Raw genomic sequence first — 12,375 nt, 5'->3', positions numbered from 1 at the left:
TTCTTTCTATTAAATTAGCTTTCAAAGACAAAATAGGTTCTGTAAGTCACATGTATTAGGATATCCTAACACTTCATTCCCTCCTGGGAAAGCCAAATGCTGGGAAAGTAAATGGGGCCAAAATTCTATGGTTGTCTGCAATCCTCCAGTAACTCACCATACATACGCATGGCTATTTGCAGGACACCAAGCTCCAATCTCTTCTCAACTTGATACCTCAATGCATTCAGGAGCTGGAACTGTCCCTAGACCAAGACTGCTGAAGCCGATTGATTCCCTGGGTAGCTTCAGCTGGATTGGACTGGACCAGGGATTGAACTATTGATCTTTTGGCTTAAGGATATCAAGAGATCTAATTTTCTATCTCTTCGTTGGATATGAATTGATGAATTCACCAGGAATAAGTACAGGCCAGTTTATACTTTGGACTGAAAGTCTTAACTGCTCAATTCAAGAGCTAGTTTTTTAAAAATCAATTGTTATTTCCTACTTTCCTAGACCCTCCAAACAGCATTGAAAAGAAACAAAAAAGACCAGGATTATAAGTTATGTGGAAATGTTTGGGGAGCTGGAATCAATTTATTTGTAGGAGAGATTTTTAATATCATCTAAATGAAGTTCTCAAGATAGTAAAGCTGGTTGGGGCTAACTGTTGACTATGCAGAAGAGTTCAAATACAGGAGCCATGAATTTTAAAGAGAGGGAGGCTCTAAGTAATAGAAGCTGTGTTAGACGGGTAGGCCATTGAATAGGAAAATGGATACAAGAAGCAGGAAATAAAAATGTGAAGAAAACCTTTTTCATCCAGGGGCGGTTGGAGTCTGGAGCAAACATCCTGAGAGAGTGGTGGAGGCAGGTTTGGTTGAGGTATTCAAAAGGGAATTGGATTGTTATCTGAAAAGAATGGATGCGAAAGGTTAAGGGGACATGGCAGCTGAGTGGGACCAGGTAAAGTGCACTTTCAAAGAGCCAGTGAAAACTCGATGGGCCAAATGGCCTCCTTCTGCACTGCAAAGATTCTATGAAGATGCCTTTTTAGAAAGGGCATGCATTGAGGAGTCTGGTGAAAAGGGGAGCAAGTAAAACAGAATTGTTACCATTTTAAGGAAAAACACAGGCAATTCTATCTATCCTCAATCCGAAACATTCTTATGTTAATCAGTCTAGAGCAGGCATTTTCAAAGTGGGTGTCGCGACACGCGGGTGTGTCACGGGCGTGTGTCGGGAGGGACGTGGAGCCAGCTATCGCGGCGTTCCCAATCGTGGGAATTCACACGCAACAGCTGGCTTTTAAAAATGCAGGCTGCGTGCAGCTTTAAAAATGGCGGCTGTGACCAGCTAAAAAAATGTGGGTGCACTACGCATGCGTGCTCACTCGTCAGTGTGCATGCGGCCTGGGAGTGTTGGAACCTGAACCCGGGGTCAAAGTGCGATCGCGCATGCCGGCGGCTGACTGCGTGGTGATCACCGATGATGAACAAGGCTATGACCGTGATCGGTTTTGCATCCCTAAACATTACTCAAATGATCTGGAGAAAGTGTATATTCCTTGTGGTTTACTCATGGACAGAATTGGTAAGGGATATAATAAAAGCCATGGGAAATCATCACAACTCACCCTCTTGTGTACTGCAAGGGTGGCTATAAGTTTTTTGCTGACCTTTTAGACGACAGTAAAGCATGGAATCAAAACAGTGACCAGTCAATCCCAAGGACGGTGGACTTCATCCGTTGGAAGAGTTACTGGAATGAGCAGTCAACAGGGGAGCTACTCAGCGTTTACGAACTGAGGTACGAAATCCACGCTTTACTCCGAGAAATTGTCTCACTTGCTGATTTGTTTGCTGATGAAACTGGGATGCTAACTGTGGGGACATCTTTTCAATTTCAAATGAACTGAACCTCAAATTGCAAGGGAAGGATGATGATTGCTTTCAGCACTGTGAAGAAATCGCAGCTTTCCAAATGTCACTGAAAGTTTGGCAATTGCGTGTAAAGCCAAATTACTGCATGTTCACCACATTGCTACGACACATCGAAGAAAACAGCATTAGTAAGGAAACTGTGAATGGATTGGCAAGCCTGACTCCAAATGAAGCTGACTGAACTTCTGCGCCTCAGCTTTGACAGCACATTAAAAACACGGCACAAGTGAATGAAACTGTCAGCATTCTGGAGTAGCGTATCAGAAGAGTATCCGGAGCGGAGTAAAACAAGCATTTTGTTGCTATTGTCCTTCACAACAACCTACATGTATGAGGTTGGATTTTCTGTCCTCACAAAGATGAAGATGGCACAAAGGAGCTGGCTGATTCCTGCACCCGATATGCGCATAGCCCTCTCCTGATTGGAGTGAGATCGTGAGGACCAAGCAGGCTCACCTCTCGCATTAAAGGTAAGAGAAAATGGTGGGTCACGAAGGTCGGCCGACGCGGGTCACAAAGGTTGGCCGGTTGGTAAAAATAGGTCCCCGGAAAAAACGTTTGAAAAACACTGGTCTAGAGTAAGTTGTCCATTATTCCCCAATACAGACCAGGGAAACTGAGCTAATAAGAGGAAAGGACAAATAATTTTGTGGTGGGGGTAGGAAAGGGAAAGAGGAGTTTGTACTCAAAATAAAGTTAAGAGAAAAAAGGGTTTCTATGGACTAACAAAAATCTAATAGCTGTTCTGTACAACTGGAATCAAAGAACAAGAACAAAAAAAAAAAAGAGATTTTGTGCTCGGTTTAGATTCCAAGATTTATTATTTGAACTGGGTGAATTGGCAACTCTGCAATAAAAATAACCTCCTGTTTCAGATGCTATTAAACATTTAATGCTGGTCAAGTTGCAAAACATTGCTGGCTTATTTTTGGTTTAGCTTTTCGTCAATGAACCACAGGCAAAAGCGTCACCTGAGGTTTGTAATTTGATGGCTCAGCATCCTACTGTGATCCCCTTGTAGCATTGTGATCCTAGGTCTGGCAGAAATTCTGTTCGGCAATGCTCAAGGGAAAATTTTCAGTGACCATTTTACAGCCAATAACGTATTTTCTGCCTATGCTGAACCTCGCATTCAAGTCTCCAAAATGACTTTATACGGTCACTTCCAAGAAGTCTCAACTTTGCAGATAGCATCGTACTGCCAATTCAGTTGACTCCACATGACAAAAAGTTTGCCAAGTGCACTTGGCATGAAGGTTATTGGCCCAGACAACATTCTGAAGAGCTGTACACCAGAGCTGGCCATTCCCTTAGCCAGTGCAGCATTTGCCCTGGAACCTAGCAGACAATGCAGAAAATTCTCCAGGTGCAGCCTATCTACAAAATCTAACCCTGCTAATTACCACATTATTATCCTCCTCCTAATCATCAATAAAATAATGGAAGCTGTCCCAAATAATATCAGGCCACATTGATTTCCCAATAGCCTGTCCACAAATGCTCAGCAGTTCTAGACTTCAGCACATCCTTGATCGGGACACAAAAGCCCTCAATATCAGGGCAAATTTCAATAGAGTATGGCACCAAATAGCCTTAGGAAAACTGAAGTCCATCGGGATGAAAGGAAAATTTCCTCAATGGTTAAAGTCATACCTAATGTAAATGAAGGTGGATGTGACTGGTGACAACGTGTCATCGCAGTTCCATCTAATTTTTACAGGTCTTTGGATCTCTCTTTTCCAAAAGGCAGTGGAAGCAGGGTCTTTGACTATTTTAAAGGCAGACCTAGATTCTTGATAAGCAAGTGGGTGAAAGGTTATTGCGGTAGGAGGAAAGGTGGAGCTGGAGGTTAAAATCTGACCAGCCATGATCCTATTAAATGGCGGAGCAGGCTTGAGGGGCTGAGTGGCCTCCTCCTGGCTCCTAATTCGTATGTTCAAACGTATCTCAAACAAGGGAACGCCGAGCCAGCTACCTACAACTTGATGGGTTACTTTAACAACATCTTCATCCCTGCAACATCTACTCTCAAAACCAAGAGCTACAAAACTCTTAGCATCACCTCAAAGCCACAAACCATCCTGACTTGGACATACACTGAAGTTTCATTATTATTGCCAGGTCAGAATCCTTGACTTCTTTACACAACATCATTTGGGGAAGTATCACCACGAGGATTGCATGGGTTCAAGAATGTGGCCAACCGTCTTAGGATAACAAGGTGAGCCTTGCGTGTATTGTTTTCAGTCAAAGGATAAATTCATAAAATGGAAATTAGATCCCACCTGGACTGTCAAGTTCAATTTTGGCTACCAGATTAGAGGAAGGTTACTGCTGCCCATGATTCGGTATATAAAAAAATCTTCAGGAAGCTAACCAAGGAGGAAAGTTAAGGTCTTGTTTTCTTTAGGAAAACAGATTTTAAGATGACCAAACTGAAGTACAAGATTTACACAGTGAAGATGCAAATACCAGGAAACAAGTAAAAAAATTAGGAAGCCAGGATTAAGAAGGGACATCAAGGGAACGTTTTGAAGTCAAAAAGTTATAGGAAAGACTGCCCGACAGAAATTACACTTCAAAAATATTTAATTACAGTAAAGCATTTTGGGATGTCTGGAAGTCATGAAAGGCACAGGTGAATGCTAGTTCTTGATAGAAATGGGCTCACAAAACATTTAAGATTTTCAGGAAAGTAAGGATGCAGATACATAGTCACAAAGGAGATTGGATCCATCGCAAAACCATGTTTATTTTGTGCTTTAGTCCTATTTCTTGTTCCAAAAGGGTCCAATAAATTTTAGATTATACCACAACTTCCAACGAACAAAAGTATGCTTTGTGGGAAACACGCATCATGAATCTAAAGCCTTACCCTGAAAAGGAGGAATATAGACAGAATATTAGCCATCATCTGATTAGCAGGACCAACTAAATCACAGAACCACAAGATATTCAAGTAAATGTGAGCTGCTTTATCCAACTTTTTAAAAGCAATAACCGATCCAAACCAACATTCTAGGACAGGAAAAAGTGACGTGATGTCAACACACTGGAATGCTCTGTAAGTGATTGCTCTGTGGTTAAATGATTAGTCTCGTGTTAAAGTAGAATCAGGAGAAACCAGACTGAATCTGTGGCAGCAAAATGTAGATGACTAAAGAGGTGAGACAAGCAGAAAGAACAAGAGAAATCTCATGTGTCTGAACTTGTTGACAGAGGAGAAGATGAGCAAAGGCTGAAAGGACAGAAGACAGAAAAAACAGCAACCCAAATGGAGTTACTTAAAGGCAGCTCCAAACAAGGAAATCAAATGTTCTACCACAGAATGCAAATCCGCATCTCTTTGGACATTAATATTACCTCCCCATACTTAATTTTTAAAATGTAATGCACATTGACTTGAGGCTTGATTTCTACAAAACACACTGGGTGCGATTCTCCCAAAAGATTTTGAAGTTCATGTGTGGTGGGTATCTCAGTGAGTTTCCCGCCGGCTCTCTTGGCGAGTTCCCCACCGCTATTCACCGACACTTACTCTCTTTTTTTGGGCCCTGGGGAGTTTCTCACCAGTTTAGCCCACACTTAGAATTTGTTTTAGCACTGTGGAGCTGAAATATCGGGCTGCCATTTTGAAAGAGTGACGATCTCTAAGTGAGCTTGTGGGTCCCCCACACACTCCAACCCATGGGCAATGTCACCCCCCCCCCCCCCCAATGTGAGGACACCCTGCTATGGGGTCCCTCCTCTTCAGGCCCCCCCTAGCCCCCTTACAGGACTCCACCAAACCTCCCAAAGGCCCCTACCTATCTGCCCTGCACTCCCCACCCTTCAAAACCCCCTCCTTCACCCTAATTTCATGGGCATGGCTCCCCTCACCATAGAAAGCATCCAATCCTATCTGGCTGCATCATAGCCTGGTATGGCAACGGCTCGGTCCAGGACCGCAAGAAACTTCAGAGAGTCGTGAACACCGCCCAGTCCATCACAAGAACCTGCCTCCCATCCATTGAGTCCATCTAGACCTCCCGCTGCCTGGGGAAAGCGGGCAGCATAATCAAAGACCCCTCCCACCCGGCTTACTCACTCTTCCAACTTCTTCCATCGGGCAGGAGATACAGAAGTCTGAGAACACGCACAAACAGACTCAAAAACAGCTTCTTCCCAGCTGTTACCAGACTCCTAAATGACCCTCTTATGGACTGACCTCATTAACATTACACCCTGTATGCTTCATCCGATGCCGGAGCTTATGTAGTTACATTGTATACCTTGTGTTGCCCTATTATGTATTTTCTTTTCTTCCCATGTACTTAATGATCTGTTGAGCTGCTCGCAGAAAAATACTTTTCACTGTATCTCGGTACACGTGACAATAAACAAATCCAATCCAATTCTCATCCCCAGCCCTTGGCAGTGCCACCCTGGCACTCAGGCACCCGTGCGCTGTCACCCCGGCAGTGCTCCTGCTGGCTTGGCAGTGCCATCTGGGCACCTTGGAAGTGCCAGGATTGCAGTGCCCAGGTGCCAGCTGCACAGTGCCAAGGTGCTCACATTCCAGGGGGAGGATCAGGGAGTCATCCTGCAGTTACCCTGATCACCCAGGGGCCTCAGATGGCCTGGGAGACTCCCTGGGTGCTGATCCGCTGGTCCACGTTTGTGTGCACCAGCACTGATCGGCGCCCGGCTGTAGCCTTCCTGGGGAGGCCAAAGAATCGAGGGAGGCCACTGGATCCCACACAGGTAGATCGTAAGTAGGTTTATGACCTACCTCCGCAAGCATAATTCGGTGCCGCCCATTTGGGGCAGAGTTCAGACTCTGACGTCTTGCGCCCACTGCATTCCTTCCCACAAACTTCGACTATTTCAAATCGTACATACAAGTTCAGCATACTAATCTCTACTGCCTCCTGTTCCCCAATGATTTGACTTCCAAGATCTTGGTCCTTGCTTCTTAATTCCTTCACAGCCTTATCAGTACAAACTCTTTCAGTTACACATACTTGCCTACACTTACCACTCCTCAACCAATTAAATACTGGTCCTTTTCAATTCCATTTATTGCATCAGAATTTTTTTAATGTGTTGACATATAAATGATATTGGCACGGCCATGTTTAATTCCCATCCATAATTGGCTTAAGATTGTGTTTGCACAAGTCACTGTTACCAGTACACTTCATGTTACCAGTACACTTCAGATGGCATTAAGCGCCAACAATATCACATATGACTGCGTGTGGGGGGGGGGGCTCCCTCAGAAGAATTAGTGAACAATAAGCAGCATTTTTTCTGGTATCAACCCAAACATAACCTCTTGAAATCAATTTCATATGACAGGATTTAAATTTAGGTGCTATATCTAAAACCTTTTTCTGAATTTTTATTCTTAATTTTGCGATTCTAGGGCAGCACAGTGGTGCAGTGGTCGGCACTGCAGTCTCATGGGGCTGATGACCCGGGTTTGATCATGGCCCTGGGTCACTGTCCGCGTGCAGTTTGCACATTCTCCCAGTGTGCGCGTGGGTCTCATCCCCACAGCCCAAAGATGTGAAGGTAGGTGGGTTGGCCACACTAAATTGCCCCTTAATTAGAAAGATTAAAAATATAGATTTTTAAAAATTGTTGTGCTTCTAACCAGCATTAAATTCAGTTATATTTATTTAGTCACAACAATTAAATTTGCCGTTTCAGGTTGTGGAGGGTTCACTGCAGTCAAGTTCCATAACTGCAATTAGGATGCATCTGTTACCTATTGTCCCACAATGTATAGAACAAAATCAGATTTTACACTCCGTGGAAACAGGATTTTCTTAGAATACGGGAGCTAGAATTCCTTGTTCCAGGCCCATCCCCAGCATATCCAAGTCCAAAGGTAATATACAAGCACAACACTTGTTTCCCCAACTGAAAGGCCCTGATTGTTTAAGGATGTGATTAGACAAATACTACTTTAGGGGAGGAGGTTATTTCAGGAAGGCCCCGCCTTCTGCTTGTGCTACCGTGCTGCTATGGGCAGCACAAATGGCTAGCACTGTTGCTTCACAGCGCCAGGGTCCCAGATTCAATTCCCCACTGGGTCACTGTCTGTGCGGAGTCTGCACGTTCTCCCAGTGTCTGTGTGGGTTTCCTCTGGGTGCTCCGGTTTTCTCCCACAGTCCAAAGACGTGCAGGTTAGGTGGATTGGCCATGATAAATTGCCCTTAGTGGCCAAAAAGGTTAGGAGGGGTTATTGGGTTACAGGGATATGGTGGAAGTGAGGGCTTGGGTGGGTCGGTGCAGACTCGATGGGCCGAATGGCCTCCTTCTGCACTGTATGTTCTATGTTCTCAACCTTGCCCCTTGCCTGAGGTGTGGTGATCCTCAGGTTAAATCACCACCAGTCAGATCTCCCTCTCAAAGGGAAAGCAGCCTATGGTCATCTGGGACTATGGTGACTTTACCTTTTTACCTTGCTACTTTACTACATGGCAGCATACTGTCCGGTCAACAGTTATCAGTCAGGTATCAGCGCATCTACAGATTTTTGCCGAGTGATTAGAAGGTGCAACAACTTGGTCATAAAGCTTTTTTTTTTTATAAAAAAGATCAGAGTCTGACATGTGCAATAGTGGTGGAAATACACTTCAATGGACCTTTGAAATAAAAACTCATCATGAGGTCTCCTACGCTAAATAACTTTTTCAGGTGCTGAAGCATGTGAATTTTTTGCTTCTTTTAACGTTCTTATTCTCCTTCAAACTTCAGGCCAGTAAAATACTATTACACCAAGTTCCTATCATGTGTTTCAATTTTAGTGATGTCCTGTGTCCAGAGCTTCAGACTTGATTGCTCAGTAAAAATGGTTGGACCTCAGATATGAAAGTAGGTCTTGTACATGGACAGGGTTAGGTGGGTTGAACAATTTTAATTGCATTCTTCCCTTCTTCACTACTGTGTTTCAGTCAACATTTTTTTTTTTTTTTACATGGGTATGTTTCCTGTCCAATCTCAGCATTCCTGGATTTTGTTCTAGGGAATGAAGTGGATCAAGTGTCACTAGGGGGACATTTAGGGGACAGTGATGATAGCATCGTAAGGATGAAGTTAGCCATGGAAAATGAGAAAGAGCTAGCCAGAGTGAAAATAAAAAATTAAGGCAGGGCGAGAATGGAATCAAAGATTGGAAGGCAAAACTGTAATTGAACAATGGTGTTTTAAAGAGAAGATAGTTCCGGTATAGTTGAGGTACATTCTTGCAAGGAAGAAAAAGACAGGACCAACAAATCCAGAGTTTTCTGGATGATAAAAAAAAAAGAGGGCGCGATCTAATAGCCTTGTCGCAGCCAGCTCGGTGATGTGGCGAGACCATTAAATCTCGTGAGATTGGTGAAGCTCGGAATGCCTCGCGAAATCTAGCAAAACGTTGCAATCTAGATCTCGCCCAGTGAGGGTGAGATCCAGATGAATATATTCAAGTGAGCCAGAAGGTTTATTTATGTCTACGCCAGATTCTCCCGAGGCCTGGGAACTAATGGCCTCGCCTGGGAACCTCGCCTTGGCGCTGTTTAGCACTGGTCCACACAAATGTGGACTAGGCATTACAGCACCGGGGGGCGGGAGGGGTGTCCCAGGATATTGGAGGCCACCCGAGTGGTCTGAGACAGGGCAGGGTGGCATCCTGGCACTCCCTTGGCATTTTGGTACGGCCAACCTGGTACCTTGCCACTGCCACTTGGGCACCCTGGCACTTCCCGGGTGCCAGGTTGCCCATGCCAGGGATCGGACCCAGTGGTGTCCTGCCTTGGATCACTATCAGTGTGGAATTCGCACATTCTCCCCATGTCTGCGTGGGTCTCACCACTACAACCCAAAGATGTGCAGGGTAGGTGAATTGGCCATGCTAAATTGCCCCTTAATTGTAAAAAAAAAAAAGAATGAGGTACTCTAAATTTATAAAAAGTCCAATCGTATATATTTTTTTATAAATTTAGAGTACCCAAATCATTTTTTAAAATCCTAATCAAGGGGCAATTTAGCATGGCCAACCCATCTACCCTGCATATCTTTTGGGTTGTGGGGGCGAAACCCACACAAACACGGGGAGAATGTGCAAACAACACACGGACAGTGACCCAGAGCCTGGATCGAACCTGGGACCTCGGCACTGTGAGACAGTAGCGCTAACCACTGCGCTACCATTCTGCCCTATACGACTGGATTTTTAATAGTTAAAACATCCATAAGGGAGAGTTGCACCGAAGGTCTTTATTTGTGGGTGTGACTAAGTAAAAAGTCCTTTTGTGGGAAATGTTTTGCAAGACTAATTTTAACTATGGAACTGTAAACTTGACTCCTTGAGTTTTCTTTTCTTTTGTTAATAAACCTTTTACTTTTAATGTTTAAAATCCCAAAAGTGTTACTGTATTTCTTTCTGCTGAGATTGGTACTTTTCTTCTCGTTTTCAAAATTTAAAAAAGGGTATTGCCTATTAGGCAAGTTTCCCCCTGGGACTTGGATTGTTCAGCAATTAACATCTGCTGTGGTCACTACGTAACAGAGAGTTGATGAGGGTAATGCACCTAATGATATGTGTATGGGCTTCCAAAAAGCATTTGACAAAGTTCCCCAGGCGGCGATATTAGGACTGTTGCCTTTCATGATCTACATTAATGATCTTGATTTGGGTGTGCAGGGCAAAATTTCAAAATTTTCATAAATTGTTGAAGATGCAGGACAGGTTGAGTAAGTGGCTAATTTAAAAAATATATTTTCCTGGGATGTGGGCGTCACTGGCTAGGCCGGCACTTTTTTATTGCTCATCCTAATTGTCCTCGAAAAGGTGGCGATGAGTCGCCTTCTTAAGTATGGTTCCAGGGATGAGAGAGTGTTCAATTACAAGGAAACATTGATGAAGCTGGGGCTGTTCTTTTTTTCTTTTTAAGAGAAGTGAAGGTCAAAATCATGAGGTGTCTGAAGAGTAGAAAGGGAGAAACTATTCTCATTGTTGAAAGGGTCAAGAACCAAAGAATATCGGTTTAAGATGTTTGACAAAAAAAAGTAACAAAGACACGAGGGAAAATATATTTCACGCAGCAAGTGGAATGCACCACCTAAGAATGTGGTGGAGGCTGATTCAATTGTGGCTTTAAAAGGGAATTGATAATTTCCTGAAGATAAAAAAAATGCAGGACTCCAAGGAAAAGTAAAGGGAGTGGGACTAATTGAGTGGCTCTTAGAGAGCTGGCACTGATGTGGTAGGCTAAATGGTCTCCGTCTGGGGTATAACCATTCTAATTCATAGTGAAATAGAAAATTTACACAAAGGAGATCAGTTAGTGCATCACATCTGTGCTGGCCTTAAAAGAACCATTGAGCTTAATCCCACTTTCCAACACTTGGTCTGTAGCCTTGTACGTTACTTAATTGCAAGTGCATATCCAAATATCATTAAAATGCAATGAGGGTTTCTGCCTCTACCACCCCAACTGAAAAAATATTCACCTCTAATTTTCTACCAATTACTTTCATTATATGCCTCCAGGTTTCGCTATTAAGGAAAACAGGTCCTTCCCTGCCATGCTATCTGGGCACCTCATTATTTTACACACCTTGATTAAATCTCCCTTCAGCCACCACCATTCCAAGAACTGTTCAGTGTACATGAGAGCAAAGCTCAAGTATTTATTGATGCTGTTCCAACCCGGAGACTAATTACAACTGATTACACACTGTCCACCAACCATAACCGTTTATATATACTATTGTCGATAAAATTAGATCAATCCATATGAATTGGCTCATAAATTATATGATCAAGGTTATTGCACCATCACTGTAAGATAAACCATCTGCATGATTCAGAAAGAAGTACAATTACTTATTTTTGTTACAGTTCTAAAGATGAATAAAGGAATGACATGCTAAATTGTAACAACTTTGCTTTATTCATCAAGAATTTGCACCAGCAACAATAGATTGCATGACATGCAGTCTTGCATAGATCATACCCCAACCCATTTTATTTTTTGTATGTTCATCAAGGTGAGGGGTGTTAGTACTGCGGAGGAACCCTTCCCATTTCAGGCAGCTAGTTTCAATATTAAGCATAAACACGTCAATGGCACAGTGAGAAACAGAACAAAGATCTCACTGGATTACAATATCGTGTCTAAACTACAAATTCACAAGAGCACCCTCCCACCGCACCAGTGGGATAACTTTTCAACCCAAATTAACAAGAATTTTGTGCTCCCTTATCAACTGGACTGAGATCGCACAAGCAGTCTTCACAGAGAAGCAGCACACTATGGGCTCCTTTTTGAATAAAATTACTGTATTTCTGAAATCAGGGGAATGGAATAGTTCAGCCTAAATAAAGCACCGTACTCTGGATCACAGAAAGATAAGTTCCTTTGTATTCGCTATTCTGCTCCAGATTTCCACCTCTACTTATCAAGTTAGCTACTTC

At 43.3% G+C, this 12,375-nt stretch overlaps 1 protein-coding gene across 4 annotated transcripts in view; it reads right to left on the bottom strand.

Annotated features, from left to right (window-relative positions):
- vmp1 (vacuole membrane protein 1) overlaps nucleotides 1-12,375 on the bottom strand; it is a 220,893-nt gene that overhangs the window by 14,233 nt on the left and 194,285 nt on the right. The window lies entirely within an intron of this gene.

The sequence above is a fragment of the Scyliorhinus torazame genome, chromosome 12, assembly GCF_047496885.1.
Source record: "Scyliorhinus torazame isolate Kashiwa2021f chromosome 12, sScyTor2.1, whole genome shotgun sequence".
In the NCBI taxonomy this organism is placed as follows: Eukaryota; Metazoa; Chordata; class Chondrichthyes; order Carcharhiniformes; family Scyliorhinidae; genus Scyliorhinus; species Scyliorhinus torazame.
Note: the sequence above shows the minus strand (reverse complement) of the source record. Positions and strands in the feature narration are given on the sequence as shown.